This window comes from Hyla sarda, unplaced genomic scaffold, assembly GCF_029499605.1.
Source record: "Hyla sarda isolate aHylSar1 unplaced genomic scaffold, aHylSar1.hap1 scaffold_1823, whole genome shotgun sequence".
Taxonomy (NCBI): Eukaryota; Metazoa; Chordata; class Amphibia; order Anura; family Hylidae; genus Hyla; species Hyla sarda.
Window position 1 is genome coordinate 13,866 of NW_026608470.1, and position 27,321 is coordinate 41,186.

The 27,321-nt window shown below is 44.1% G+C and overlaps 8 non-coding genes and 2 pseudogenes across 8 annotated transcripts; all 10 read left to right on the plus strand.

The window, feature by feature from the left end:
* The first annotated feature begins 1,366 nt into the window (after window positions 1–1,366).
* Window positions 1,367–1,557, plus strand: LOC130314469 (U2 spliceosomal RNA). Its single transcript, XR_008862148.1, has one exon. It is a non-coding gene; the product is annotated as a U2 spliceosomal RNA (small nuclear RNA).
* A 2,092-nt stretch (window positions 1,558–3,649) lies between these two features.
* LOC130314470 (U2 spliceosomal RNA) lies at window positions 3,650–3,840 on the plus strand. The gene has a single exon (XR_008862149.1). It is a non-coding gene; the product is annotated as a U2 spliceosomal RNA (small nuclear RNA).
* Window positions 3,841–5,928: 2,088 nt separating this feature from the next.
* LOC130314455 (U2 spliceosomal RNA) lies at window positions 5,929–6,119 on the plus strand. Its single transcript, XR_008862138.1, has one exon. It is a non-coding gene; the product is annotated as a U2 spliceosomal RNA (small nuclear RNA).
* Window positions 6,120–8,205: 2,086 nt separating this feature from the next.
* On the plus strand, window positions 8,206–8,396 carry LOC130314458 (U2 spliceosomal RNA). The gene has a single exon (XR_008862141.1). It is a non-coding gene; the product is annotated as a U2 spliceosomal RNA (small nuclear RNA).
* A 6,794-nt stretch (window positions 8,397–15,190) lies between these two features.
* LOC130314463 (U2 spliceosomal RNA) lies at window positions 15,191–15,366 on the plus strand (annotated as a pseudogene).
* Window positions 15,367–17,450: 2,084 nt separating this feature from the next.
* On the plus strand, window positions 17,451–17,587 carry LOC130314467 (U2 spliceosomal RNA; annotated as a pseudogene).
* A 1,454-nt stretch (window positions 17,588–19,041) lies between these two features.
* LOC130314466 (U2 spliceosomal RNA) lies at window positions 19,042–19,226 on the plus strand. Its single transcript, XR_008862147.1, has one exon. It is a non-coding gene; the product is annotated as a U2 spliceosomal RNA (small nuclear RNA).
* Window positions 19,227–21,307: 2,081 nt separating this feature from the next.
* On the plus strand, window positions 21,308–21,498 carry LOC130314442 (U2 spliceosomal RNA). Its single transcript, XR_008862126.1, has one exon. It is a non-coding gene; the product is annotated as a U2 spliceosomal RNA (small nuclear RNA).
* Window positions 21,499–23,584: 2,086 nt separating this feature from the next.
* On the plus strand, window positions 23,585–23,775 carry LOC130314443 (U2 spliceosomal RNA). The gene has a single exon (XR_008862127.1). It is a non-coding gene; the product is annotated as a U2 spliceosomal RNA (small nuclear RNA).
* A 2,088-nt stretch (window positions 23,776–25,863) lies between these two features.
* On the plus strand, window positions 25,864–26,054 carry LOC130314444 (U2 spliceosomal RNA). The gene has a single exon (XR_008862128.1). It is a non-coding gene; the product is annotated as a U2 spliceosomal RNA (small nuclear RNA).
* The last annotated feature ends 1,267 nt before the right edge of the window (window positions 26,055–27,321 follow it).

Below are 27,321 nucleotides of genomic sequence, written 5' to 3' on the forward strand. Positions count from 1 at the left end.
AGATCTATACTTTAGACTGTATCTAAACCTGCTCCAACATGGACTGACATTCTGGCCTACTTTCAGCCGATGCGACTTGTCTGTCGCTGAACAGTCGCTTTTTATGTATTCAGCACCTATGTATAATGTTGTAAAAATGCTCTAGAAGCTAAAGTCGCAGAAATGTCACACATATTTGGCCTGCAACTTTCTGTGCGACAAATTCAGACAGGAAAAATCAGTATAAATCCTTAGAAAATTATCCCCCAGTGTCTCCATCTGCTGGCGGTATTGAATAAGCATTGCTGCACTGATGGGGTATGCATTAGACGAAAAAAAAGAAGAAAAAGAAGAATAATACGCCCAGAAAAGAGGCGAAAAGGAGAAAAACGTAAAAAAACGTGAAAAAAAAGTAAGAGGAAGAGAAGGGAAAAAAAGGTGGAAATGGGTTTAAAAGTGATTTCGGCGGAGAAATATATATATATATATATATATATATATATATATATATATACGCGCACACACACACATATATATAAACGTATTCTCCGTTGAGATATTGCAGCCGCTGCTGTGTCCAGGCCCAGGAGCCTTAGCACTGTGCTGTGATGTCACTCAATACCACTGACATCACTAGGTGTAAACAACATCTCTCCTTTGCTGTGTATGTGACTATGGAGCTGTTTGGTGATGTCGTCTATTATGGCCTTCATAGAAGCAACAGGAGATTGTTGCATCCATCTAGAACCCTCAGAACTACAGTGCTATGATGTCACTCACTTCCACAGGCCTTGCAGAGTGTAAACAACAACAACCCAGCTTTGTTGTGTATGTAACCATAGGGATTTGTGATGTCACCTAGAACCTTCACAGCAGCGACAGCTTTATGAGGAGCATCAGCACTGCTCTGCCTGAGCAGAACCATCACCGCCATAGGTTGTCAAATAACCCGGATTTAACCCACACAGGTAAGTCCAATGGGGTGCAGGCATGTCCTCTATGCTTACAGCTTCCCGTGGGTGTTGGTTTGATACCGTTTGGGGACAGCCAAGGAGGCATCTGCAGGCAACAAAGGTAGGTGTGTGCTTGTGTGTGTGTTTCCTATGCAGATCCTAAGCCCAGTGTCACATGCAAGTAGGAGGAGTAAGAAGGGTTCCTGGCAAATCCGGGTTATGGATTGCATTTAAAAAGGCCCCGTGGGAGTGCAATGGGCCCCTGTCTTGCTGCTTAGCAATAATGGTATGGGTTTAGGTTCTGCTGTGTGTACTGGTGGTTGACTGCCCCCCAGCCCAGAGTGTGCATGGAAAATTGTCTGGCAGCCTCCCTGACAGCAAGCAGTGATAGTGCCCATGAAGGGGACCTTGTTGGGCCCGCCCCTTTCACGGTTATCGCTTCTCGGCCTTTTGGCTAAGATCAAGTGTAGTATCTGTTCTTATCAGTTTAATATCTGATACGTCCCCTATCTGGGGACCATATATTAAATGGATTTTTGAGAACGGGGGCCGATTTCGAAGCTTGCTTCCGTCGCCCTATGCATTGACCCGATATGGCAGTATCTTCGGGTACAGTGCACCACCCCCTTACAGGGTTAAAAAGAAAGATTCCTACTTTCATTGCTACCTGCTTGCTGGCTAGCCAGCTAGCCAGCCCTGTGGGCCTTGCTGCTGCTGCTGCAGCCAAAAAACAAAAGGTGGTGCTGCTGCTGCTTCTGCTGCTTCTGCTTCTGCTTGTGTCTGGCCGCTGTTGGAGCGTCCAGGCACAGGACTTCTGCTGCTGCTGACTAAATGGCCTCCTTAATTGGATCATTTGAGTAGCCAGCACACCTGTGCAGGTAGGGCATGACATGATAGGCAGCTGCCTTGATAGCGGGTGGGTGCTGAATGTTCCTAATTGACAAAATAAGATTAATGCTTATGAAGAAATATAAAATCTCATCCCTTCCCCAATATCGCGCCACACCCCTACCCCTTAATTCCCTGGTTGAACTTGATGGACATATGTCTTTTTTCGACCGTACTAACTATGTAACTATGTAACATAACATGGGGGGGGTCTCCTGGCTGTTCACACAGGTGTGTCATTGCTGTACATTGACCATGCATTGCTTCTGTGGTATTGCAAAGGCAAAGACAAATGCTTCCAGCCATCCATTGCACTAATGGATTGGTCATCAGCTGGCTGTCTATGTCCCGCATCAATATAGACCAAAGTACAGAGGGTTAGGCTATGCTATTGTGCACCTACCTGATGCATCAGAAGGTGCGAGGCCCTTGCTAAATTCTGTGCACAGACTTTGAGATCTATACTTTAGACTGTATCTAAACCTGCTCCAACATGGACTGACATTCTGGCCTACTTTCAGCCGATGCGACTTGTCTGTCGCTGAACAGTCGCTTTTTATGTATTCAGCACCTATGTATAATGTTGTAAAAATGCTCTAGAAGCTAAAGTCGCAGAAATGTCACACATATTTGGCCTGCAACTTTCTGTGCGACAAATTCAGACAGGAAAAATCAGTATAAATCCTTAGAAAATTTTCCCCCAGTGTCTCCATCTGCTGGCGGTATTGAATAAGCATTGCTGCACTGATGGGGTATGCATTAGACGAAAAAAAAGAAGAAAAAGAAGAATAATACGCCCAGAAAAGAGGCGAAAAGGAGAAAAACGTAAAAAAACGTGAAAAAAAAGTAAGAGGAAGAGAAGGGAAAAAAAGGTGGAAATGGGTTTAAAAGTGATTTCGGCGGAGAAATATATATATATATATATATATATATATATATATATATATATATATATACGCGCACACACACACATATATATAAACGTATTCTCCGTTGAGATATTGCAGCCGCTGCTGTGTCCAGGCCCAGGAGCCTTAGCACTGTGCTGTGATGTCACTCAATACCACTGACATCACTAGGTGTAAACAACATCTCTCCTTTGCTGTGTATGTGACTATGGAGCTGTTTGGTGATGTCGTCTATTATGGCCTTCATAGAAGCAACAGGAGATTGTTGCATCCATCTAGAACCCTCAGAACTACAGTGCTATGATGTCACTCACTTCCACAGGCCTTGCAGAGTGTAAACAACAACAACCCAGCTTTGTTGTGTATGTAACCATAGGGATTTGTGATGTCACCTAGAACCTTCACAGCAGCGACAGCTTTATGAGGAGCATCAGCACTGCTCTGCCTGAGCAGAACCATCACCGCCATAGGTTGTCAAATAACCCGGATTTAACCCACACAGGTAAGTCCAATGGGGTGCAGGCATGTCCTCTATGCTTACAGCTTCCCGTGGGTGTTGGTTTGATACCGTTTGGGGACAGCCAAGGAGGCATCTGCAGGCAACAAAGGTAGGTGTGTGCTTGTGTGTGTGTTTCCTATGCAGATCCTAAGCCCAGTGTCACATGCAAGTAGGAGGAGTAAGAAGGGTTCCTGGCAAATCCGGGTTATGGATTGCATTTAAAAAGGCCCCGTGGGAGTGCAATGGGCCCCTGTCTTGCTGCTTAGCAATAATGGTATGGGTTTAGGTTCTGCTGTGTGTACTGGTGGTTGACTGCCCCCCAGCCCAGAGTGTGCATGGAAAATTGTCTGGCAGCCTCCCTGACAGCAAGCAGTGATAGTGCCCATGAAGGGGACCTTGTTGGGCCCGCCCCTTTCACGGTTATCGCTTCTCGGCCTTTTGGCTAAGATCAAGTGTAGTATCTGTTCTTATCAGTTTAATATCTGATACGTCCCCTATCTGGGGACCATATATTAAATGGATTTTTGAGAACGGGGGCCGATTTCGAAGCTTGCTTCCGTCGCCCTATGCATTGACCCGATATGGCAGTATCTTCGGGTACAGTGCACCACCCCCTTACAGGGTTAAAAAGAAAGATTCCTACTTTCATTGCTACCTGCTTGCTGGCTAGCCAGCTAGCCAGCCCTGTGGGCCTTGCTGCTGCTGCTGCAGCCAAAAAACAAAAGGTGGTGCTGCTGCTGCTTCTGCTGCTTCTGCTTCTGCTTGTGTCTGGCCGCTGTTGGAGCGTCCAGGCACAGGACTTCTGCTGCTGCTGACTAAATGGCCTCCTTAATTGGATCATTTGAGTAGCCAGCACACCTGTGCAGGTAGGGCATGACATGATAGGCAGCTGCCTTGATAGCGGGTGGGTGCTGAATGTTCCTAATTGACAAAATAAGATTAATGCTTATGAAGAAATATAAAATCTCATCCCTTCCCCAATATCGCGCCACACCCCTACCCCTTAATTCCCTGGTTGAACTTGATGGACATATGTCTTTTTTCGACCGTACTAACTATGTAACTATGTAACATAACATGGGGGGGGTCTCCTGGCTGTTCACACAGGTGTGTCATTGCTGTACATTGACCATGCATTGCTTCTGTGGTATTGCAAAGGCAAAGACAAATGCTTCCAGCCATCCATTGCACTAATGGATTGGTCATCAGCTGGCTGTCTATGTCCCGCATCAATATAGACCAAAGTACAGAGGGTTAGGCTATGCTATTGTGCACCTACCTGATGCATCAGAAGGTGCGAGGCCCTTGCTAAATTCTGTGCACAGACTTTGAGATCTATACTTTAGACTGTATCTAAACCTGCTCCAACATGGACTGACATTCTGGCCTACTTTCAGCCGATGCGACTTGTCTGTCGCTGAACAGTCGCTTTTTATGTATTCAGCACCTATGTATAATGTTGTAAAAATGCTCTAGAAGCTAAAGTCGCAGAAATGTCACACATATTTGGCCTGCAACTTTCTGTGCGACAAATTCAGACAGGAAAAATCAGTATAAATCCTTAGAAAATTATCCCCCAGTGTCTCCATCTGCTGGCGGTATTGAATAAGCATTGCTGCACTGATGGGGTATGCATTAGACGAAAAAAAAGAAGAAAAAGAAGAATAATACGCCCAGAAAAGAGGCGAAAAGGAGAAAAACGTAAAAAAACGTGAAAAAAAAGTAAGAGGAAGAGAAGGGAAAAAAAGGTGGAAATGGGTTTAAAAGTGATTTCGGCGGAGAAATATATATATATATATATATATATATATATATATATATATATATACGCGCACACACACACATATATATAAACGTATTCTCCGTTGAGATATTGCAGCCGCTGCTGTGTCCAGGCCCGGGAGCCTTAGCACTGTGCTGTGATGTCACTCAATACCACTGACATCACTAGGTGTAAACAACATCTCTCCTTTGCTGTGTATGTGACTATGGAGCTGTTTGGTGATGTCGTCTATTATGGCCTTCATAGAAGCAACAGGAGATTGTTGCATCCATCTAGAACCCTCAGAACTACAGTGCTATGATGTCACTCACTTCCACAGGCCTTGCAGAGTGTAAACAACAACAACCCAGCTTTGTTGTGTATGTAACCATAGGGATTTGTGATGTCACCTAGAACCTTCACAGCAGCGACAGCTTTATGAGGAGCATCAGCACTGCTCTGCCTGAGCAGAACCATCACCGCCATAGGTTGTCAAATAACCCGGATTTAACCCACACAGGTAAGTCCAATGGGGTGCAGGCATGTCCTCTATGCTTACAGCTTCCCGTGGGTGTTGGTTTGATACCGTTTGGGGACAGCCAAGGAGGCATCTGCAGGCAACAAAGGTAGGTGTGTGCTTGTGTGTGTGTTTCCTATGCAGATCCTAAGCCCAGTGTCACATGCAAGTAGGAGGAGTAAGAAGGGTTCCTGGCAAATCCGGGTTATGGATTGCATTTAAAAAGGCCCCGTGGGAGTGCAATGGGCCCCTGTCTTGCTGCTTAGCAATAATGGTATGGGTTTAGGTTCTGCTGTGTGTACTGGTGGTTGACTGCCCCCCAGCCCAGAGTGTGCATGGAAAATTGTCTGGCAGCCTCCCTGACGGCAAGCAGTGATAGTGCCCATGAAGGGGACCTTGTTGGGCCCGCCCCTTTCACGGTTATTGCTTCTCGGCCTTTTGGCTAAGATCAAGTGTAGTATCTGTTCTTATCAGTTTAATATCTGATACGTCCCCTATCTGGGGACCATATATTAAATGGATTTTTGAGAACGGGGGCCGATTTCGAAGCTTGCTTCCGTCGCCCTATGCATTGACCCGATATGGCAGTATCTTCGGGTACAGTGCACCACCCCCTTACAGGGTTAAAAAGAAAGATTCCTACTTTCATTGCTACCTGCTTGCTGGCTAGCCAGCTAGCCAGCCCTGTGGGCCTTGCTGCTGCTGCTGCAGCCAAAAAACAAAAGGTGGTGCTGCTGCTGCTTCTGCTGCTTCTGCTTCTGCTTGTGTCTGGCCGCTGTTGGAGCGTCCAGGCACAGGACTTCTGCTGCTGCTGACTAAATGGCCTCCTTAATTGGATCATTTGAGTAGCCAGCACACCTGTGCAGGTAGGGCATGACATGATAGGCAGCTGCCTTGATAGCGGGTGGGTGCTGAATGTTCCTAATTGACAAAATAAGATTAATGCTTATGAAGAAATATAAAATCTCATCCCTTCCCCAATATCGCGCCACACCCCTACCCCTTAATTCCCTGGTTGAACTTGATGGACATATGTCTTTTTTCGACCGTACTAACTATGTAACTATGTAACATAACATGGGGGGGGTCTCCTGGCTGTTCACACAGGTGTGTCATTGCTGTACATTGACCATGCATTGCTTCTGTGGTATTGCAAAGGCAAAGACAAATGCTTCCAGCCATCCATTGCACTAATGGATTGGTCATCAGCTGGCTGTCTATGTCCCGCATCAATATAGACCAAAGTACAGAGGGTTAGGCTATGCTATTGTGCACCTACCTGATGCATCAGAAGGTGCGAGGCCCTTGCTAAATTCTGTGCACAGACTTTGAGATCTATACTTTAGACTGTATCTAAACCTGCTCCAACATGGACTGACATTCTGGCCTACTTTCAGCCGATGCGACTTGTCTGTCGCTGAACAGTCGCTTTTTATGTATTCAGCACCTATGTATAATGTTGTAAAAATGCTCTAGAAGCTAAAGTCGCAGAAATGTCACACATATTTGGCCTGCAACTTTCTGTGCGACAAATTCAGACAGGAAAAATCAGTATAAATCCTTAGAAAATTATCCCCCAGTGTCTCCATCTGCTGGCGGTATTGAATAAGCATTGCTGCACTGATGGGGTATGCATTAGACGAAAAAAAAGAAGAAAAAGAAGAATAATACGCCCAGAAAAGAGGCGAAAAGGAGAAAAACGTAAAAAAACGTGAAAAAAAAGTAAGAGGAAGAGAAGGGAAAAAAAGGTGGAAATGGGTTTAAAAGTGATTTCGGCGGAGAAATATATATATATATATATATATATATATATATATATATATATACGCGCACACACACACATATATATAAACGTATTCTCCGTTGAGATATTGCAGCCGCTGCTGTGTCCAGGCCCAGGAGCCTTAGCACTGTGCTGTGATGTCACTCAATACCACTGACATCACTAGGTGTAAACAACATCTCTCCTTTGCTGTGTATGTGACTATGGAGCTGTTTGGTGATGTCGTCTATTATGGCCTTCATAGAAGCAACAGGAGATTGTTGCATCCATCTAGAACCCTCAGAACTACAGTGCTATGATGTCACTCACTTCCACAGGCCTTGCAGAGTGTAAACAACAACAACCCAGCTTTGTTGTGTATGTAACCATAGGGATTTGTGATGTCACCTAGAACCTTCACAGCAGCGACAGCTTTATGAGGAGCATCAGCACTGCTCTGCCTGAGCAGAACCATCACCGCCATAGGTTGTCAAATAACCCGGATTTAACCCACACAGGTAAGTCCAATGGGGTGCAGGCATGTCCTCTATGCTTACAGCTTCCCGTGGGTGTTGGTTTGATACCGTTTGGGGACAGCCAAGGAGGCATCTGCAGGCAACAAAGGTAGGTGTGTGCTTGTGTGTGTGTTTCCTATGCAGATCCTAAGCCCAGTGTCACATGCAAGTAGGAGGAGTAAGAAGGGTTCCTGGCAAATCCGGGTTATGGATTGCATTTAAAAAGGCCCCGTGGGAGTGCAATGGGCCCCTGTCTTGCTGCTTAGCAATAATGGTATGGGTTTAGGTTCTGCTGTGTGTACTGGTGGTTGACTGCCCCCCAGCCCAGAGTGTGCATGGAAAATTGTCTGGCAGCCTCCCTGACAGCAAGCAGTGATAGTGCCCATGAAGGGGACCTTGTTGGGCCCGCCCCTTTCACGGTTATCGCTTCTCGGCCTTTTGGCTAAGATCAAGTGTAGTATCTGTTCTTATCAGTTTAATATCTGATACGTCCCCTATCTGGGGACCATATATTAAATGGATTTTTGAGAACGGGGGCCGATTTCGAAGCTTGCTTCCGTCGCCCTATGCATTGACCCGATATGACAGTATCTTCGGGTACAGTGCACCACCCCCTTACAGGGTTAAAAAGAAAGATTCCTACTTTCATTGCTACCTGCTTGCTGGCTAGCCAGCTAGCCAGCCCTGTGGGCCTTGCTGCTGCTGCTGCAGCCAAAAAACAAAAGGTGGTGCTGCTGCTGCTTCTGCTGCTGCTTGTGTCTGGCCGCTGTTGGAGCGTCCAGGCACAGGACTTCTGCTGCTGCTGACTAAATGGCCTCCTTAATTGGATCATTTGAGTAGCCAGCACACCTGTGCAGGTAGGGCATGACATGATAGGCAGCTGCCTTGATAGCGGGTGGGTGCTGAATGTTCCTAATTGACAAAATAAGATTAATGCTTATGAAGAAATATAAAATCTCATCCCTTCCCCAATATCGCGCCACACCCCTACCCCTTAATTCCCTGGTTGAACTTGATGGACATATGTCTTTTTTCGACCGTACTAACTATGTAACTATGTAACATAACATGGGGGGGGTCTCCTGGCTGTTCACACAGGTGTGTCATTGCTGTACATTGACCATGCATTGCTTCTGTGGTATTGCAAAGGCAAAGACAAATGCTTCCAGCCATCCATTGCACTAATGGATTGGTCATCAGCTGGCTGTCTATGTCCCGCATCAATATAGACCAAAGTACAGAGGGTTAGGCTATGCTATTGTGCACCTACCTGATGCATCAGAAGGTGCGAGGCCCTTGCTAAATTCTGTGCACAGACTTTGAGATCTATACTTTAGACTGTATCTAAACCTGCTCCAACATGGACTGACATTCTGGCCTACTTTCAGCCGATGCGACTTGTCTGTCGCTGAACAGTCGCTTTTTATGTATTCAGCACCTATGTATAATGTTGTAAAAATGCTCTAGAAGCTAAAGTCGCAGAAATGTCACACATATTTGGCCTGCAACTTTCTGTGCGACAAATTCAGACAGGAAAAATCAGTATAAATCCTTAGAAAATTATCCCCCAGTGTCTCCATCTGCTGGCGGTATTGAATAAGCATTGCTGCACTGATGGGGTATGCATTAGACGAAAAAAAAGAAGAAAAAGAAGAATAATACGCCCAGAAAAGAGGCGAAAAGGAGAAAAACGTAAAAAAACGTGAAAAAAAAGTAAGAGGAAGAGAAGGGAAAAAAAGGTGGAAATGGGTTTAAAAGTGATTTCGGCGGAGAAATATATATATATATATATATATATATATATATATATATATATATACGCGCACACACACACATATATATAAACGTATTCTCCGTTGAGATATTGCAGCCGCTGCTGTGTCCAGGCCCAGGAGCCTTAGCACTGTGCTGTGATGTCACTCAATACCACTGACATCACTAGGTGTAAACAACATCTCTCCTTTGCTGTGTATGTGACTATGGAGCTGTTTGGTGATGTCGTCTATTATGGCCTTCATAGAAGCAACAGGAGATTGTTGCATCCATCTAGAACCCTCAGAACTACAGTGCTATGATGTCACTCACTTCCACAGGCCTTGCAGAGTGTAAACAACAACAACCCAGCTTTGTTGTGTATGTAACCATAGGGATTTGTGATGTCACCTAGAACCTTCACAGCAGCGACAGCTTTATGAGGAGCATCAGCACTGCTCTGCCTGAGCAGAACCATCACCGCCATAGGTTGTCAAATAACCCGGATTTAACCCACACAGGTAAGTCCAATGGGGTGCAGGCATGTCCTCTATGCTTACAGCTTCCCGTGGGTGTTGGTTTGATACCGTTTGGGGACAGCCAAGGAGGCATCTGCAGGCAACAAAGGTAGGTGTGTGCTTGTGTGTGTGTTTCCTATGCAGATCCTAAGCCCAGTGTCACATGCAAGTAGGAGGAGTAAGAAGGGTTCCTGGCAAATCCGGGTTATGGATTGCATTTAAAAAGGCCCCGTGGGAGTGCAATGGGCCCCTGTCTTGCTGCTTAGCAATAATGGTATGGGTTTAGGTTCTGCTGTGTGTACTGGTGGTTGACTGCCCCCCAGCCCAGAGTGTGCATGGAAAATTGTCTGGCAGCCTCCCTGACAGCAAGCAGTGATAGTGCCCATGAAGGGGACCTTGTTGGGCCCGCCCCTTTCACGGTTATCGCTTCTCGGCCTTTTGGCTAGATCAAGTGTCTGGTCAGGAGGATCCTGGGAGTTTGTCCTACCTTTTTCAAGGGGGGCTGCTACGAGGAACCGAAAAGGCGATCGACAAGATGGGTGTTCGCATCCGTTACCTTACATCCGGTGAAACGCGGATTCGTTTTTCCTTTCGCTTTGATGTTGATGAAGACAAGCAAGAACTCGTCCAACTTTCTTATTTTGTGAAAGAAACTCTCTACAAGCTTCTTGGGGTGAAGAAAGAGAACATCGTCTGTCTCAGAGATCCTCGGAAGGGCAGCTTCATCCTAACTCTGGACTCTGCTTATGCATGCCAGAATCTTTTTGAGAAGCTGAAAAGCAATCAAGACCTTGCTGAGCTTGATGGGATCACGGTCACAGTGTTGTATACTGGAGGCGATATTCCTCTAGTTGTGTGTATGCACAATCCCTTTGTGACTGTGTCCCATATTGAGCTCTTTTTGGGGAAATACTGCAGTTCTGTTAAGTATTCCCATAAGGTGATGAATTCAGAAGACCTATGGACGGGGAAACATAAGTTTTTTGTGAAAATGAAGGAGGATGCTACTGGCATTGGAGGGTTATGTCATCCACCCTCCAACTTTTCTATCGGTCGGGATAAGGGCTATTTGTTTTATCCCGAGATGCCTACTTTTTGTAGGAAATGTAAGAAATTCGGACATACTATGGACGTTTGCACGGACACTACAGTTCGCTGTGGTCGGTGCAATCAAGAAGGCCATGTTTCTAAGGACTGTGCTAAAATTGTCTGCAACATTTGTGGTGAAGAAGGCCATGCCTTTAAAGATTGCAGTCTCCGTTCCAGTGTAGCTAGATCGTGGGCTGACCGTGTAGCGGGGAGAGTGGGTGTAGTGCAAGCTGAAGTACCACCTGCGAAAGCACCCCAGCGGTCTGAGGCGCCTTCAGAAAAGCCGGCTGTAACTTCTGATGTCGTGGCGGAGCTTATGGACCTTTCTGCTGCTGTGCCTGAGACAGAGGGGAGACCTTCTGTGGAGGGTTCTGGTGGTGGAGGGTCACTAGTGAGCAGTGAAGCCATGGAGGTTGGCGTGAAGGAGATCAAGCGGAAGAAGGAACTCGGAGATGAGCCACAACTTGGCATTAAACGGCCTGTCAAAAAAAGCTCAGACGAATGTGAGGACAGTCAACATGCATGGAGGCCTTCTATAAGATCAGCGTCCGATCCAAAAAATATCAAAGAGTTCGAAAGCCCGGAGTCACCTGTGGGTTTCATATCGGACTCAAACTCCAGTAGCGAATAGCTTCCTTAAAGTGCTCCTCTCTTAATGTGAGAGGTCTAAAGAGCCCTACGAGAAGGGCTGCTTTGTTTAGTTTTTTAGAGACCTTGGACTGTTCTCTGTTTTTTTTACAAGAATGTGGAATTGAACATAGTCCAAATTATGAGGACCTTTGTCGTGGCTGGACTTTGGGACCATCGGTCTGGTCAGGTGACAATCTGAACAGATCTTCAGGTGTTGGGATCTTGTTTAGAGGTTCAGATGTACAAGTTTTGTCCTTCTTAGAAATTATACCTGGTAGAGCGCTATTAGTTAATATTAAGTACAATGGCTCGGAGATTAAGCTTTTTAACATCTATGCTTCTCCTGAAAAAAATGAGAGAGCCGACTTGATTAATGATATTCAGGCTTTTATCCCAGGTTCAACACCTATTTTAATGGCTGGAGATTTTAATTGTTGTATGAGTGGGGATCATCGTGAGAGTGGAAGTGTGCATGTCAGAGTGGATAAAACAGAGAAACAGATTAAGAGTATGACTGAGGATTTTAACTTTACCGATGTCTGGAGGAGAAAATACCCAGACGACCCTGGTTACACATGGGAAAATAATGTCTGCAAATCCAGGATTGATTTTATTTTTTTATCGGAAAGTTTTAATCTAGTTGATGTTTCTCTTTTATCGAATATTTTCTCTGATCATAAGTTATTATATGCACATGTCACTTTACCTGGCCTAGAGAAAGGCAGAGGCGTTTGGAAGCTCAACACTACTTTATTAGAGGACATGAAAACAAAAAATGATTTTATTGCTGCTTATAACAAATGGAGATTGTGTCAATCCCAATATAAAAATATTTTGGATTGGTGGGAGGATGTTAAAAAGTGGACTAAACAGTTTTTTATCCGTGTGGGCATCCAAAAGGCTAAGGAGAAAAAGTTATGGTTTAAAATGTTAAACACTAAAATCCAAACATATTATAACCTAAAGCAAGCCGGGCTTGAGATGGATGATGTTATTGCTCAGACAAAGAATGAAATAAAAAATGCCATTAGTCAAAAAGGAAAAGAAATGATTTTTAATAGCAAGGTGCAATGTCTGGAGAATGATGAAAAGTGTTCGAGATTCTTTTTTAAGAAGGTGGTGGGAAAGAAAGAAATGATATCTGAAATAGAAGGGAAGATAACTAATGAAGAGATGTTGCGAGAAGCACAAGTATTTTATCAGGAGCTTTTTAATAAAAAAGATATTGATATTTCCTTTACTAATGATGTTTTAGGTACCTTGGATTCAAAACTTGACAAAACTGACCAAGAGAGCCTTTGTGATGAAATCTTTTTACCTGAACTTTTAAGCACTTTTAAGAGTTTTTTAAATGGTAAAACACCTGGTTCGGATGGGTTGCCAGTTGAATTTTATCTGTGTTTTTGGTCCATTTTAAAAGATGATCTTTTAGGTATTTTTAACTGTGCTTTTAAATCTGAGATTTTACCTGCGTCCTGGAGAGATGGTGTTGTTACTCTAATTTTTAAAAAAGGAGACATCTCTAAATTAGAAAATTGGAGGCCTATTACCCTGCTAAATACAGACTATAAGGTTTTAGCAAAAATTTTAGCAAATAGGCTCAAGCAGGTAATTGCTAAGGTTATACACAGTGACCAAGTATGCGGAGTACCTGGAAGGAAAATAAGTGATCATCTAAACCTTGTAAAAGATGTTTTATGGTATCAGAAACAATGTGATCAGAAATTGGCAATTTTATCCTTGGATTTTCAAAAGGCTTATGACCGTGTTTCTCATGATTTTTTATGGTTGGTTTTAAAGAAAATGAATTTTCCTGATTTTATTGTTGGAAAAATTGCACTTTTATATAAAAACTGTTTTAGTCGTATTTTAATTAACGGTTTTTTATCCCAAGAGGTATGTTTACAGTCTGGGGTGAAACAGGGGTGCCCCCTATCACCCATTCTTTTCATATGTGCAATAGAACCTCTGTTGAATGTTTTGAGAAAAGATAAGCTCATTAGAGGAGTGCCAATCCCTGGAAGTGGAGGACAGAGCGTAAAGACGATAGCATACATGGATGATGTTAATATTCTATGTTCAGATGAACCATCCCTGAAACGTGCTATCAGACAGACAGAATTTTTTTGTGAGGGCTCTGGCTTCAAATTAAATAAAAATAAATGTGATTGCTTTGCAATAGGGAATTGGGGCAATACGGAGGTGAATGTGCAATATGATAAAATCAAAATCTTGGGTGTCATCTTTGACAATGAAAATAATGGAGAGGAAAGCTGGTCCATCGTCAAAGAGAAAGTGCAAAAGAAAATAAGTTTTTGGAAAATGAGGAAATTAACAATAGAAGGAAAAGTACTGATAATGAAAGCTTTGTTGCTACCTATCATGCTATATTTAAGCTTGGTTTTCCCACCGAGTGAACGCACCTTAAAGTTTTTAAACAAGATTTGCTTTCATTTTTTATGGGGGTCTAAAATGGATAAACTCAGGAGAGATGTAATGATGAAGACAAAGAAATTGGGGGGTAAGGATGTGCCTGATTTAAAAAGGTTTTTATATATTCACTTTTTTTCTATGTGTTTTAATGGCTTGCAAAGAAACTGTTATTGGTCTTATTTTTTAAAATATGCTGCAGGTCACATTTTTAGAAAAAGAAAGTGGATAGCCTTACCTTTAACGTCCCCAATCTTATTTATTCCCCCAGCGCACTATGTGGTTTTAGAAAAGATTATTCGTATTTATGGCATTGCTAATTTTAGTCAAGAAATTTGTAGTAATGCACGAAAATTAGTTCCTGAAATCAGGAAGATAGAACAGATTTGCTTAATATCTAATTATTCCACTGAGAAATCTCTAAGAGTTTGGAGGATGGTGAACATGGGATTCTTATCTAATGACTTAAAAGATCTGGCCTGGCAGATAGCACATCAATGTTTGCCTACCAGAGAATTCCAACACAGAAGAGGATTGTGTCGTAGTGCAAAGTGCCCGAGAATGGGGTGTCCTAGTGAGGAAACAGTTTTACACCTTTTTTGGAACTGTTTTTACGCCCAAGAGATATGGCATTTGATAGGACCCTTACTAAAATTCATTTCTGATCTTAATTTTTTAAATCATGAAGTTATTTTATATGGATTTTATAATGTTTTATCTGTGGAGAAGTCTCGGGTTTTGTGGATTAGTATAAATTGTATTAAAATTGCACTATGGAAGACGAGGAATATTCTTCTTTTTAAAAGAGACACTATTACCTCTAAAGATTGTGTTCGCCTAGCTCTTAGTGAGATGTATGTTTTCTATTTATTGGATAAAAAAAGATTAGGTCACAAAGTGGCTAAAAGTCTTTGGAATCTACATCTGTGGAATATGCTTTTAGCAGACTAAGTGTAATCTGGACTGCGTAAGGTCTTTTAGTCTAAGAATATTATATCTAAAAGTAAAAAATCTGTTCTTATCAGTTTAATATCTGATACGTCCCCTATCTGGGGACCATATATTAAATGGATTTTTGAGAACGGGGGCCGATTTCGAAGCTTGCTTCCGTCGCCCTATGCATTGACCCGATATGGCAGTATCTTCGGGTACAGTGCACCACCCCCTTACAGGGTTAAAAAGAAAGATTCCTACTTTCATTGCTACCTGCTTGCTGGCTAGCCAGCTAGCCAGCCCTGTGGGCCTTGCTGCTGCTGCTGCAGCCAAAAAACAAAAGGTGGTGCTGCTGCTGCTTCTGCTGCTTCTGCTTCTGCTTGTGTCTGGCCGCTGTTGGAGCGTCCAGGCACAGGACTTCTGCTGCTGCTGACTAAATGGCCTCCTTAATTGGATCATTTGAGTAGCCAGCACACCTGTGCAGGTAGGGCATGACATGATAGGCAGCTGCCTTGATAGCGGGTGGGTGCTGAATGTTCCTAATTGACAAAATAAGATTAATGCTTATGAAGAAATATAAAATCTCATCCCTTCCCCAATATCGCGCCACACCCCTACCCCTTAATTCCCTGGTTGAACTTGATGGACATATGTCTTTTTTCGACCGTACTAACTATGTAACTATGTAACATAACATGGGGGGGGTCTCCTGGCTGTTCACACAGGTGTGTCATTGCTGTACATTGACCATGCATTGCTTCTGTGGTATTGCAAAGGCAAAGACAAATGCTTCCAGCCATCCATTGCACTAATGGATTGGTCATCAGCTGGCTGTCTATGTCCCGCATCAATATAGACCAAAGTACAGAGGGTTAGGCTATGCTATTGTGCACCTACCTGATGCATCAGAAGGTGCGAGGCCCTTGCTAAATTCTGTGCACAGACTTTGAGATCTATACTTTAGACTGTATCTAAACCTGCTCCAACAGGGACTGACATTCTGGCCTACTTTCAGCCGATGCGACTTGTCTGTCGCTGAACAGTCGCTTTTTATGTATTCAGCACCTATGTATAATGTTGTAAAAATGCTCTAGAAGCTAAAGTCGCAGAAATGTCACACATATTTGGCCTGCAACTTTCTGTGCGACAAATTCAGACAGGAAAAATCAGTATAAATCCTTAGAAAATTATCCCTCAGTGTCTCCATCTGCTGGCGGTATTGAATAAGCATTGCTGCACTGATGGGGTATGCATTAGACGAAAAAAAAGAAGAAAAAGAAGAATAATACGCCCAGAAAAGAGGCGAAAAGGAGAAAAACGTAAAAAAACGTGAAAAAAAAGTAAGAGGAAGAGAAGGGAAAAAAAGGTGGAAATGGGTTTAAAAGTGATTTCGGCGGAGAAATATATATATATATATATATATATATATATATATATATATACGCGCACACACACACATATATATAAACGTATTCTCCGTTGAGATATTGCAGCCGCTGCTGTGTCCAGGCCCAGGAGCCTTAGCACTGTGCTGTGATGTCACTCAATACCACTGACATCACTAGGTGTAAACAACATCTCTCCTTTGCTGTGTATGTGACTATGGAGCTGTTTGGTGATGTCGTCTATTATGGCCTTCATAGAAGCAACAGGAGATTGTTGCATCCATCTAGAACCCTCAGAACTACAGTGCTATGATGTCACTCACTTCCACAGGCCTTGCAGAGTGTAAACAACAACAACCCAGCTTTGTTGTGTATGTAACCATAGGGATTTGTGATGTCACCTAGAACCTTCACAGCAGCGACAGCTTTATGAGGAGCATCAGCACTGCTCTGCCTGAGCAGAACCATCACCGCCATAGGTTGTCAAATAACCCGGATTTAACCCACACAGGTAAGTCCAATGGGGTGCAGGCATGTCCTCTATGCTTACAGCTTCCCGTGGGTGTTGGTTTGATACCGTTTGGGGACAGCCAAGGAGGCATCTGCAGGCAACAAAGGTAGGTGTGTGCTTGTGTGTGTGTTTCCTATGCAGATCCTAAGCCCAGTGTCACATGCAAGTAGGAGGAGTAAGAAGGGTTCCTGGCAAATCCGGGTTATGGATTGCATTTAAAAAGGCCCCGTGGGAGTGCAATGGGCCCCTGTCTTGCTGCTTAGCAATAATGGTATGGGTTTAGGTTCTGCTGTGTGTACTGGTGGTTGACTGCCCCCCAGCCCAGAGTGTGCATGGAAAATTGTCTGGCAGCCTCCCTGACAGCAAGCAGTGATAGTGCCCATGAAGGGGACCTTGTTGGGCCCGCCCCTTTCACGGTTATCGCTTCTCGGCCTTTTGGCTAAGATCAAGTGTAGTATCTGCTCGCTTGGTCTGGTCAGAGGGTGTCTGGGGTACCCGGCTCCTTGGCCTGGGGGGATCGTCCTTCTTAACGGAGGGACTTCACCCCCCTGCTGCTATTAGGGAGCCGGCTTAGTCCCCAGACAACGGGAGGCGATCACCCTTCACTGCCCACTCTTTGGTGGGGGAGTGTTTTTCTGTCCCTGCCTGGACACGCCTATTGAAGATGGAAGAGATCATGGACACCTCTCAATCTGTTGGAGAGGAGGTTCCTTTTTTTGGGAAGATCAAGAATGGGGTCCGGATCCTGCTGAAAGACCTTGAGAAGAAAAGAAGAGGACTTTCCTTTGTAATGGAGGAAATTCTTTTTGGAGTTTTGGAAATTGCAAAGACACAAATCCTTTCCATGTTGGAATTTCCAAAGAAAGGGTGCTTTGATGTTATTTTGGTTTCCGAAGAGGATTATGATTTATTTTGGAAGAAATTTGAGACAATCAAGTCTGATCCAGTGTGGGAGGGCGTGGAAGTCATTCCCCACTTTCCCAGGAGAGAAAGAATTTTAACGGTGAGGATGTATAGTCCTTACGTCCCTGAGGAGGATATTATAATTCTTTTGATCCAATTTTGTGAGGAAATTGCGCCACTTGGGAAAATTTATAATCAGTATGGAGTCTGGACAACAAAGTGGAGATTTAAAGTAAAGTTCAAGGAAGACGCAGATGGAAGAGTTCTTTATCCCCCTGCCCGTTTTAAAATAGGGGTTATCAATGGAGATATGTTTTTTGCAGGTATGCAGAATTTCTGTAGAAAATGCAAGAAATATGGCCATTTAAAGGAAGAGTGCACCTCAATGTGGTGCCAAAAATGCCAAAAAGAAGGTCATGAAATCGAATCCTGTAGCCAAAAAAGTAAATGTAATTTATGTAACAAAATTGGTCACATGTATGTGAACTGTCCAAAGAGGAAGAAGAAAAGAGAAGAAGAAGTTTCTGAACAAGAGCCAGAAATTAAAAGATCTGTGAGAAAAGATAAGGAAGTGGTAACCCAAGAGCCAAAAATTGTTGGAAAAGAGATGATAGTAGAAGAAAAGAACATTGGAGAGCATAAGAGTAAAAAGAAAAATGAAGAGCCGGTGAGAGATTTAAGAGGATATTCAGGGTCTTTCCAAACTATTTTGGAGAGAGCTCCAGATGAGGAAAGAGAATTGTTCTTACAGGACCTGGATGATCTATTATCCACCTTTAAAGCCCAGTTACCTGCAGTAAGAAACAAAGTTTATGATTCTTTTCGCCCTGACGTGGATCGATTTATGGTAACTTATAAAATACCGGCCTGGTTGGCCATCCCAGTAAAAAGGGAAATGGAAAAAGGAAGCTTAACCTATGGTTTAATTGATTACTTGGCAGTTTACGCCCGGAGAAAGGGAATGAATTTGTTATAATTTTGGAATGTTTATTATTTTTATTGTTGTTATAATATTTTATTTCAATTTGTCTTTTTTTTAGGAATAAATAAAAGTGTTACCTGATGATGAACAAAACAATCGAGTCCATATAAGATCTTGGAGCTCTGATTGAGTTCTGAGGGCTAACTAAAAAAAAAAATCTGTTCTTATCAGTTTAATATCTGATACGTCCCCTATCTGGGGACCATATATTAAATGGATTTTTGAGAACGGGGGCCGATTTCGAAGCTTGCTTCCGTCGCCCTATGCATTGACCCGATATGGCAGTATCTTCGGGTACAGTGCACCACCCCCTTACAGGGTTAAAAAGAAAGATTCCTACTTTCATTGCTACCTGCTTGCTGGCTAGCCAGCTAGCCAGCCCTGTGGGCCTTGCTGCTGCTGCTGCAGCCAAAAAACAAAAGGTGGTGCTGCTGCTTCTGCTGCTTCTGCTTCTGCTTGTGTCTGGCCGCTGTTGGAGCGTCCAGGCACAGGACTTCTGCTGCTGCTGACTAAATGGCCTCCTTAATTGGATCATTTGAGTAGCCAGCACACCTGTGCAGGTAGGGCATGACATGATAGGCAGCTGCCTTGATAGCGGGTGGGTGCTGAATGTTCCTAATTGACAAAATAAGATTAATGCTTATGAAGAAATATAAAATCTCATCCCTTCCCCAATATCGCGCCACACCCCTACCCCTTAATTCCCTGGTTGAACTTGATGGACATATGTCTTTTTTCGACCGTACTAACTATGTAACTATGTAACATAACATGGGGGGGGTCTCCTGGCTGTTCACACAGGTGTGTCATTGCTGTACATTGACCATGCATTGCTTCTGTGGTATTGCAAAGGCAAAGACAAATGCTTCCAGCCATCCATTGCACTAATGGATTGGTCATCAGCTGGCTGTCTATGTCCCGCATCAATATAGACCAAAGTACAGAGGGTTAGGCTATGCTATTGTGCACCTACCTGATGCATCAGAAGGTGCGAGGCCCTTGCTAAATTCTGTGCACAGACTTTGAGATCTATACTTTAGACTGTATCTAAACCTGCTCCAACATGGACTGACATTCTGGCCTACTTTCAGCCGATGCGACTTGTCTGTCGCTGAACAGTCGCTTTTTATGTATTCAGCACCTATGTATAATGTTGTAAAAATGCTCTAGAAGCTAAAGTCGCAGAAATGTCACACATATTTGGCCTGCAACTTTCTGTGCGACAAATTCAGACAGGAAAAATCAGTATAAATCCTTAGAAAATTATCCCCCAGTGTCTCCATCTGCTGGCGGTATTGAATAAGCATTGCTGCACTGATGGGGTATGCATTAGACGAAAAAAAAGAAGAAAAAGAAGAATAATACGCCCAGAAAAGAGGCGAAAAGGAGAAAAACGTAAAAAAACGTGAAAAAAAAGTAAGAGGAAGAGAAGGGAAAAAAAGGTGGAAATGGGTTTAAAAGTGATTTCGGCGGAGAAATATATATATATATATATATATATATATATATATATATATACGCGCACACACACACATATATATAAACGTATTCTCCGTTGAGATATTGCAGCCGCTGCTGTGTCCAGGCCCAGGAGCCTTAGCACTGTGCTGTGATGTCACTCAATACCACTGACATCACTAGGTGTAAACAACATCTCTCCTTTGCTGTGTATGTGACTATGGAGCTGTTTGGTGATGTCGTCTATTATGGCCTTCATAGAAGCAACAGGAGATTGTTGCATCCATCTAGAACCCTCAGAACTACAGTGCTATGATGTCACTCACTTCCACAGGCCTTGCAGAGTGTAAACAACAACAACCCAGCTTTGTTGTGTATGTAACCATAGGGATTTGTGATGTCACCTAGAACCTTCACAGCAGCGACAGCTTTATGAGGAGCATCAGCACTGCTCTGCCTGAGCAGAACCATCACCGCCATAGGTTGTCAAATAACCCGGATTTAACCCACACAGGTAAGTCCAATGGGGTGCAGGCATGTCCTCTATGCTTACAGCTTCCCGTGGGTGTTGGTTTGATACCGTTTGGGGACAGCCAAGGAGGCATCTGCAGGCAACAAAGGTAGGTGTGTGCTTGTGTGTGTGTTTCCTATGCAGATCCTAAGCCCAGTGTCACATGCAAGTAGGAGGAGTAAGAAGGGTTCCTGGCAAATCCGGGTTATGGATTGCATTTAAAAAGGCCCCGTGGGAGTGCAATGGGCCCCTGTCTTGCTGCTTAGCAATAATGGTATGGGTTTAGGTTCTGCTGTGTGTACTGGTGGTTGACTGCCCCCCAGCCCAGAGTGTGCATGGAAAATTGTCTGGCAGCCTCCCTGACAGCAAGCAGTGATAGTGCCCATGAAGGGGACCTTGTTGGGCCCGCCCCTTTCACGGTTATCGCTTCTCGGCCTTTTGGCTAAGATCAAGTGTAGTATCTGTTCTTATCAGTTTAATATCTGATACGTCCCCTATCTGGGGACCATATATTAAATGGATTTTTGAGAACGGGGGCCGATTTCGAAGCTTGCTTCCGTCGCCCTATGCATTGACCCGATATGGCAGTATCTTCGGGTACAGTGCACCACCCCCTTACAGGGTTAAAAAGAAAGATTCCTACTTTCATTGCTACCTGCTTGCTGGCTAGCCAGCTAGCCAGCCCTGTGGGCCTTGCTGCTGCTGCTGCAGCCAAAAAACAAAAGGTGGTGCTGCTGCTGCTTCTGCTGCTTCTGCTTCTGCTTGTGTCTGGCCGCTGTTGGAGCGTCCAGGCACAGGACTTCTGCTGCTGCTGACTAAATGGCCTCCTTAATTGGATCATTTGAGTAGCCAGCACACCTGTGCAGGTAGGGCATGACATGATAGGCAGCTGCCTTGATAGCGGGTGGGTGCTGAATGTTCCTAATTGACAAAATAAGATTAATGCTTATGAAGAAATATAAAATCTCATCCCTTCCCCAATATCGCGCCACACCCCTACCCCTTAATTCCCTGGTTGAACTTGATGGACATATGTCTTTTTTCGACCGTACTAACTATGTAACTATGTAACATAACATGGGGGGGGTCTCCTGGCTGTTCACACAGGTGTGTCATTGCTGTACATTGACCATGCATTGCTTCTGTGGTATTGCAAAGGCAAAGACAAATGCTTCCAGCCATCCATTGCACTAATGGATTGGTCATCAGCTGGCTGTCTATGTCCCGCATCAATATAGACCAAAGTACAGAGGGTTAGGCTATGCTATTGTGCACCTACCTGATGCATCAGAAGGTGCGAGGCCCTTGCTAAATTCTGTGCACAGACTTTGAGATCTATACTTTAGACTGTATCTAAACCTGCTCCAACATGGACTGACATTCTGGCCTACTTTCAGCCGATGCGACTTGTCTGTCGCTGAACAGTCGCTTTTTATGTATTCAGCACCTATGTATAATGTTGTAAAAATGCTCTAGAAGCTAAAGTCGCAGAAATGTCACACATATTTGGCCTGCAACTTTCTGTGCGACAAATTCAGACAGGAAAAATCAGTATAAATCCTTAGAAAATTATCCCCCAGTGTCTCCATCTGCTGGCGGTATTGAATAAGCATTGCTGCACTGATGGGGTATGCATTAGACGAAAAAAAAGAAGAAAAAGAAGAATAATACGCCCAGAAAAGAGGCGAAAAGGAGAAAAACGTAAAAAAACGTGAAAAAAAAGTAAGAGGAAGAGAAGGGAAAAAAAGGTGGAAATGGGTTTAAAAGTGATTTCGGCGGAGAAATATATATATATATATATATATATATATATATATATATATATACGCGCACACACACACATATATATAAACGTATTCTCCGTTGAGATATTGCAGCCACTGCTGTGTCCAGGCCCAGGAGCCTTAGCACTGTGCTGTGATGTCACTCAATACCACTGACATCACTAGGTGTAAACAACATCTCTCCTTTGCTGTGTATGTGACTATGGAGCTGTTTGGTGATGTCGTCTATTATGGCCTTCATAGAAGCAACAGGAGATTGTTGCATCCATCTAGAACCCTCAGAACTACAGTGCTATGATGTCACTCACTTCCACAGGCCTTGCAGAGTGTAAACAACAACAACCCAGCTTTGTTGTGTATGTAACCATAGGGATTTGTGATGTCACCTAGAACCTTCACAGCAGCGACAGCTTTATGAGGAGCATCAGCACTGCTCTGCCTGAGCAGAACCATCACCGCCATAGGTTGTCAAATAACCCGGATTTAACCCACACAGGTAAGTCCAATGGGGTGCAGGCATGTCCTCTATGCTTACAGCTTCCCGTGGGTGTTGGTTTGATACCGTTTGGGGACAGCCAAGGAGGCATCTGCAGGCAACAAAGGTAGGTGTGTGCTTGTGTGTGTGTTTCCTATGCAGATCCTAAGCCCAGTGTCACATGCAAGTAGGAGGAGTAAGAAGGGTTCCTGGCAAATCCGGGTTATGGATTGCATTTAAAAAGGCCCCGTGGGAGTGCAATGGGCCCCTGTCTTGCTGCTTAGCAATAATGGTATGGGTTTAGGTTCTGCTGTGTGTACTGGTGGTTGACTGCCCCCCAGCCCAGAGTGTGCATGGAAAATTGTCTGGCAGCCTCCCTGACAGCAAGCAGTGATAGTGCCCATGAAGGGGACCTTGTTGGGCCCGCCCCTTTCACGGTTATCGCTTCTCGGCCTTTTGGCTAAGATCAAGTGTAGTATCTGTTCTTATCAGTTTAATATCTGATACGTCCCCTATCTGGGGACCATATATTAAATGGATTTTTGAGAACGGGGGCCGATTTCGAAGCTTGCTTCCGTCGCCCTATGCATTGACCCGATATGGCAGTATCTTCGGGTACAGTGCACCACCCCCTTACAGGGTTAAAAAGAAAGATTCCTACTTTCATTGCTACCTGCTTGCTGGCTAGCCAGCTAGCCAGCCCTGTGGGCCTTGCTGCTGCTGCTGCAGCCAAAAAACAAAAGGTGGTGCTGCTGCTGCTTCTGCTGCTTCTGCTTCTGCTTGTGTCTGGCCGCTGTTGGAGCGTCCAGGCACAGGACTTCTGCTGCTGCTGACTAAATGGCCTCCTTAATTGGATCATTTGAGTAGCCAGCACACCTGTGCAGGTAGGGCATGACATGATAGGCAGCTGCCTTGATAGCGGGTGGGTGCTGAATGTTCCTAATTGACAAAATAAGATTAATGCTTATGAAGAAATATAAAATCTCATCCCTTCCCCAATATCGCGCCACACCCCTACCCCTTAATTCCCTGGTTGAACTTGATGGACATATGTCTTTTTTCGACCGTACTAACTATGTAACTATGTAACATAACATGGGGGGGGTCTCCTGGCTGTTCACACAGGTGTGTCATTGCTGTACATTGACCATGCATTGCTTCTGTGGTATTGCAAAGGCAAAGACAAATGCTTCCAGCCATCCATTGCACTAATGGATTGGTCATCAGCTGGCTGTCTATGTCCCGCATCAATATAGACCAAAGTACAGAGGGTTAGGCTATGCTATTGTGCACCTACCTGATGCATCAGAAGGTGCGAGGCCCTTGCTAAATTCTGTGCACAGACTTTGAGATCTATACTTTAGACTGTATCTAAACCTGCTCCAACATGGACTGACATTCTGGCCTACTTTCAGCCGATGCGACTTGTCTGTCGCTGAACAGTCGCTTTTTATGTATTCAGCACCTATGTATAATGTTGTAAAAATGCTCTAGAAGCTAAAGTCGCAGAAATGTCACACATATTTGGCCTGCAACTTTCTGTGCGACAAATTCAGACAGGAAAAATCAGTATAAATCCTTAGAAAATTATCCCCCAGTGTCTCCATCTGCTGGCGGTATTGAATAAGCATTGCTGCACTGATGGGGTATGCATTAGACGAAAAAAAAGAAGAAAAAGAAGAATAATACGCCCAGAAAAGAGGCGAAAAGGAGAAAAACGTAAAAAAACGTGAAAAAAAAGTAAGAGGAAGAGAAGGGAAAAAAAGGTGGAAATGGGTTTAAAAGTGATTTCGGCGGAGAAATATATATATATATATATATATATATATATATATATATATATATACGCGCACACACACACATATATATAAACGTATTCTCCGTTGAGATATTGCAGCCGCTGCTGTGTCCAGGCCCAGGAGCCTTAGCACTGTGCTGTGATGTCACTCAATACCACTGACATCACTAGGTGTAAACAACATCTCTCCTTTGCTGTGTATGTGACTATGGAGCTGTTTGGTGATGTCGTCTATTATGGCCTTCATAGAAGCAACAGGAGATTGTTGCATCCATCTAGAACCCTCAGAACTACAGTGCTATGATGTCACTCACTTCCACAGGCCTTGCAGAGTGTAAACAACAACAACCCAGCTTTGTTGTGTATGTAACCATAGGGATTTGTGATGTCACCTAGAACCTTCACAGCAGCGACAGCTTTATGAGGAGCATCAGCACTGCTCTGCCTGAGCAGAACCATCACCGCCATAGGTTGTCAAATAACCCGGATTTAACCCACACAGGTAAGTCCAATGGGGTGCAGGCATGTCCTCTATGCTTACAGCTTCCCGTGGGTGTTGGTTTGATACCGTTTGGGGACAGCCAAGGAGGCATCTGCAGGCAACAAAGGTAGGTGTGTGCTTGTGTGTGTGTTTCCTATGCAGATCCTAAGCCCAGTGTCACATGCAAGTAGGAGGAGTAAGAAGGGTTCCTGGCAAATCCGGGTTATGGATTGCATTTAAAAAGGCCCCGTGGGAGTGCAATGGGCCCCTGTCTTGCTGCTTAGCAATAATGGTATGGGTTTAGGTTCTGCTGTGTGTACTGGTGGTTGACTGCCCCCCAGCCCAGAGTGTGCATGGAAAATTGTCTGGCAGCCTCCCTGACAGCAAGCAGTGATAGTGCCCATGAAGGGGACCTTGTTGGGCCCGCCCCTTTCACGGTTATCGCTTCTCGGCCTTTTGGCTAAGATCAAGTGTAGTATCTGTTCTTATCAGTTTAATATCTGATACGTCCCCTATCTGGGGACCATATATTAAATGGATTTTTGAGAACGGGGGCCGATTTCGAAGCTTGCTTCCGTCGCCCTATGCATTGACCCGATATGGCAGTATCTTCGGGTACAGTGCACCACCCCCTTACAGGGTTAAAAAGAAAGATTCCTACTTTCATTGCTACCTGCTTGCTGGCTAGCCAGCTAGCCAGCCCTGTGGGCCTTGCTGCTGCTGCTGCTGCAGCCAAAAAACAAAAGGTGGTGCTGCTGCTGCTTCTGCTGCTTCTGCTTCTGCTTGTGTCTGGCCGCTGTTGGAGCGTCCAGGCACAGGACTTCTGCTGCTGCTGACTAAATGGCCTCCTTAATTGGATCATTTGAGTAGCCAGCACACCTGTGCAGGTAGGGCATGACATGATAGGCAGCTGCCTTGATAGCGGGTGGGTGCTGAATGTTCCTAATTGACAAAATAAGATTAATGCTTATGAAGAAATATAAAATCTCATCCCTTCCCCAATATCGCGCCACACCCCTACCCCTTAATTCCCTGGTTGAACTTGATGGACATATGTCTTTTTTCGACCGTACTAACTATGTAACTATGTAACATAACATGGGGGGGGTCTCCTGGCTGTTCACACAGGTGTGTCATTGCTGTACATTGACCATGCATTGCTTCTGTGGTATTGCAAAGGCAAAGACAAATGCTTCCAGCCATCCATTGCACTAATGGATTGGTCATCAGCTGGCTGTCTATGTCCCGCATCAATATAGACCAAAGTACAGAGGGTTAGGCTATGCTATTGTGCACCTACCTGATGCATCAGAAGGTGCGAGGCCCTTGCTAAATTCTGTGCACAGACTTTGAGATCTATACTTTAGACTGTATCTAAACCTGCTCCAACATGGACTGACATTCTGGCCTACTTTCAGCCGATGCGACTTGTCTGTCGCTGAACAGTCGCTTTTTATGTATTCAGCACCTATGTATAATGTTGTAAAAATGCTCTAGAAGCTAAAGTCGCAGAAATGTCACACATATTTGGCCTGCAACTTTCTGTGCGACAAATTCAGACAGGAAAAATCAGTATAAATCCTTAGAAAATTATCCCCCAGTGTCTCCATCTGCTGGCGGTATTGAATAAGCATTGCTGCACTGATGGGGTATGCATTAGACGAAAAAAAAGAAGAAAAAGAAGAATAATACGCCCAGAAAAGAGGCGAAAAGGAGAAAAACGTAAAAAAACGTGAAAAAAAAGTAAGAGGAAGAGAAGGGAAAAAAAGGTGGAAATGGGTTTAAAAGTGATTTCGGCGGAGAAATATATATATATATATATATATATATATATATATATATACGCGCACACACACACATATATATAAACGTATTCTCCGTTGAGATATTGCAGCCGC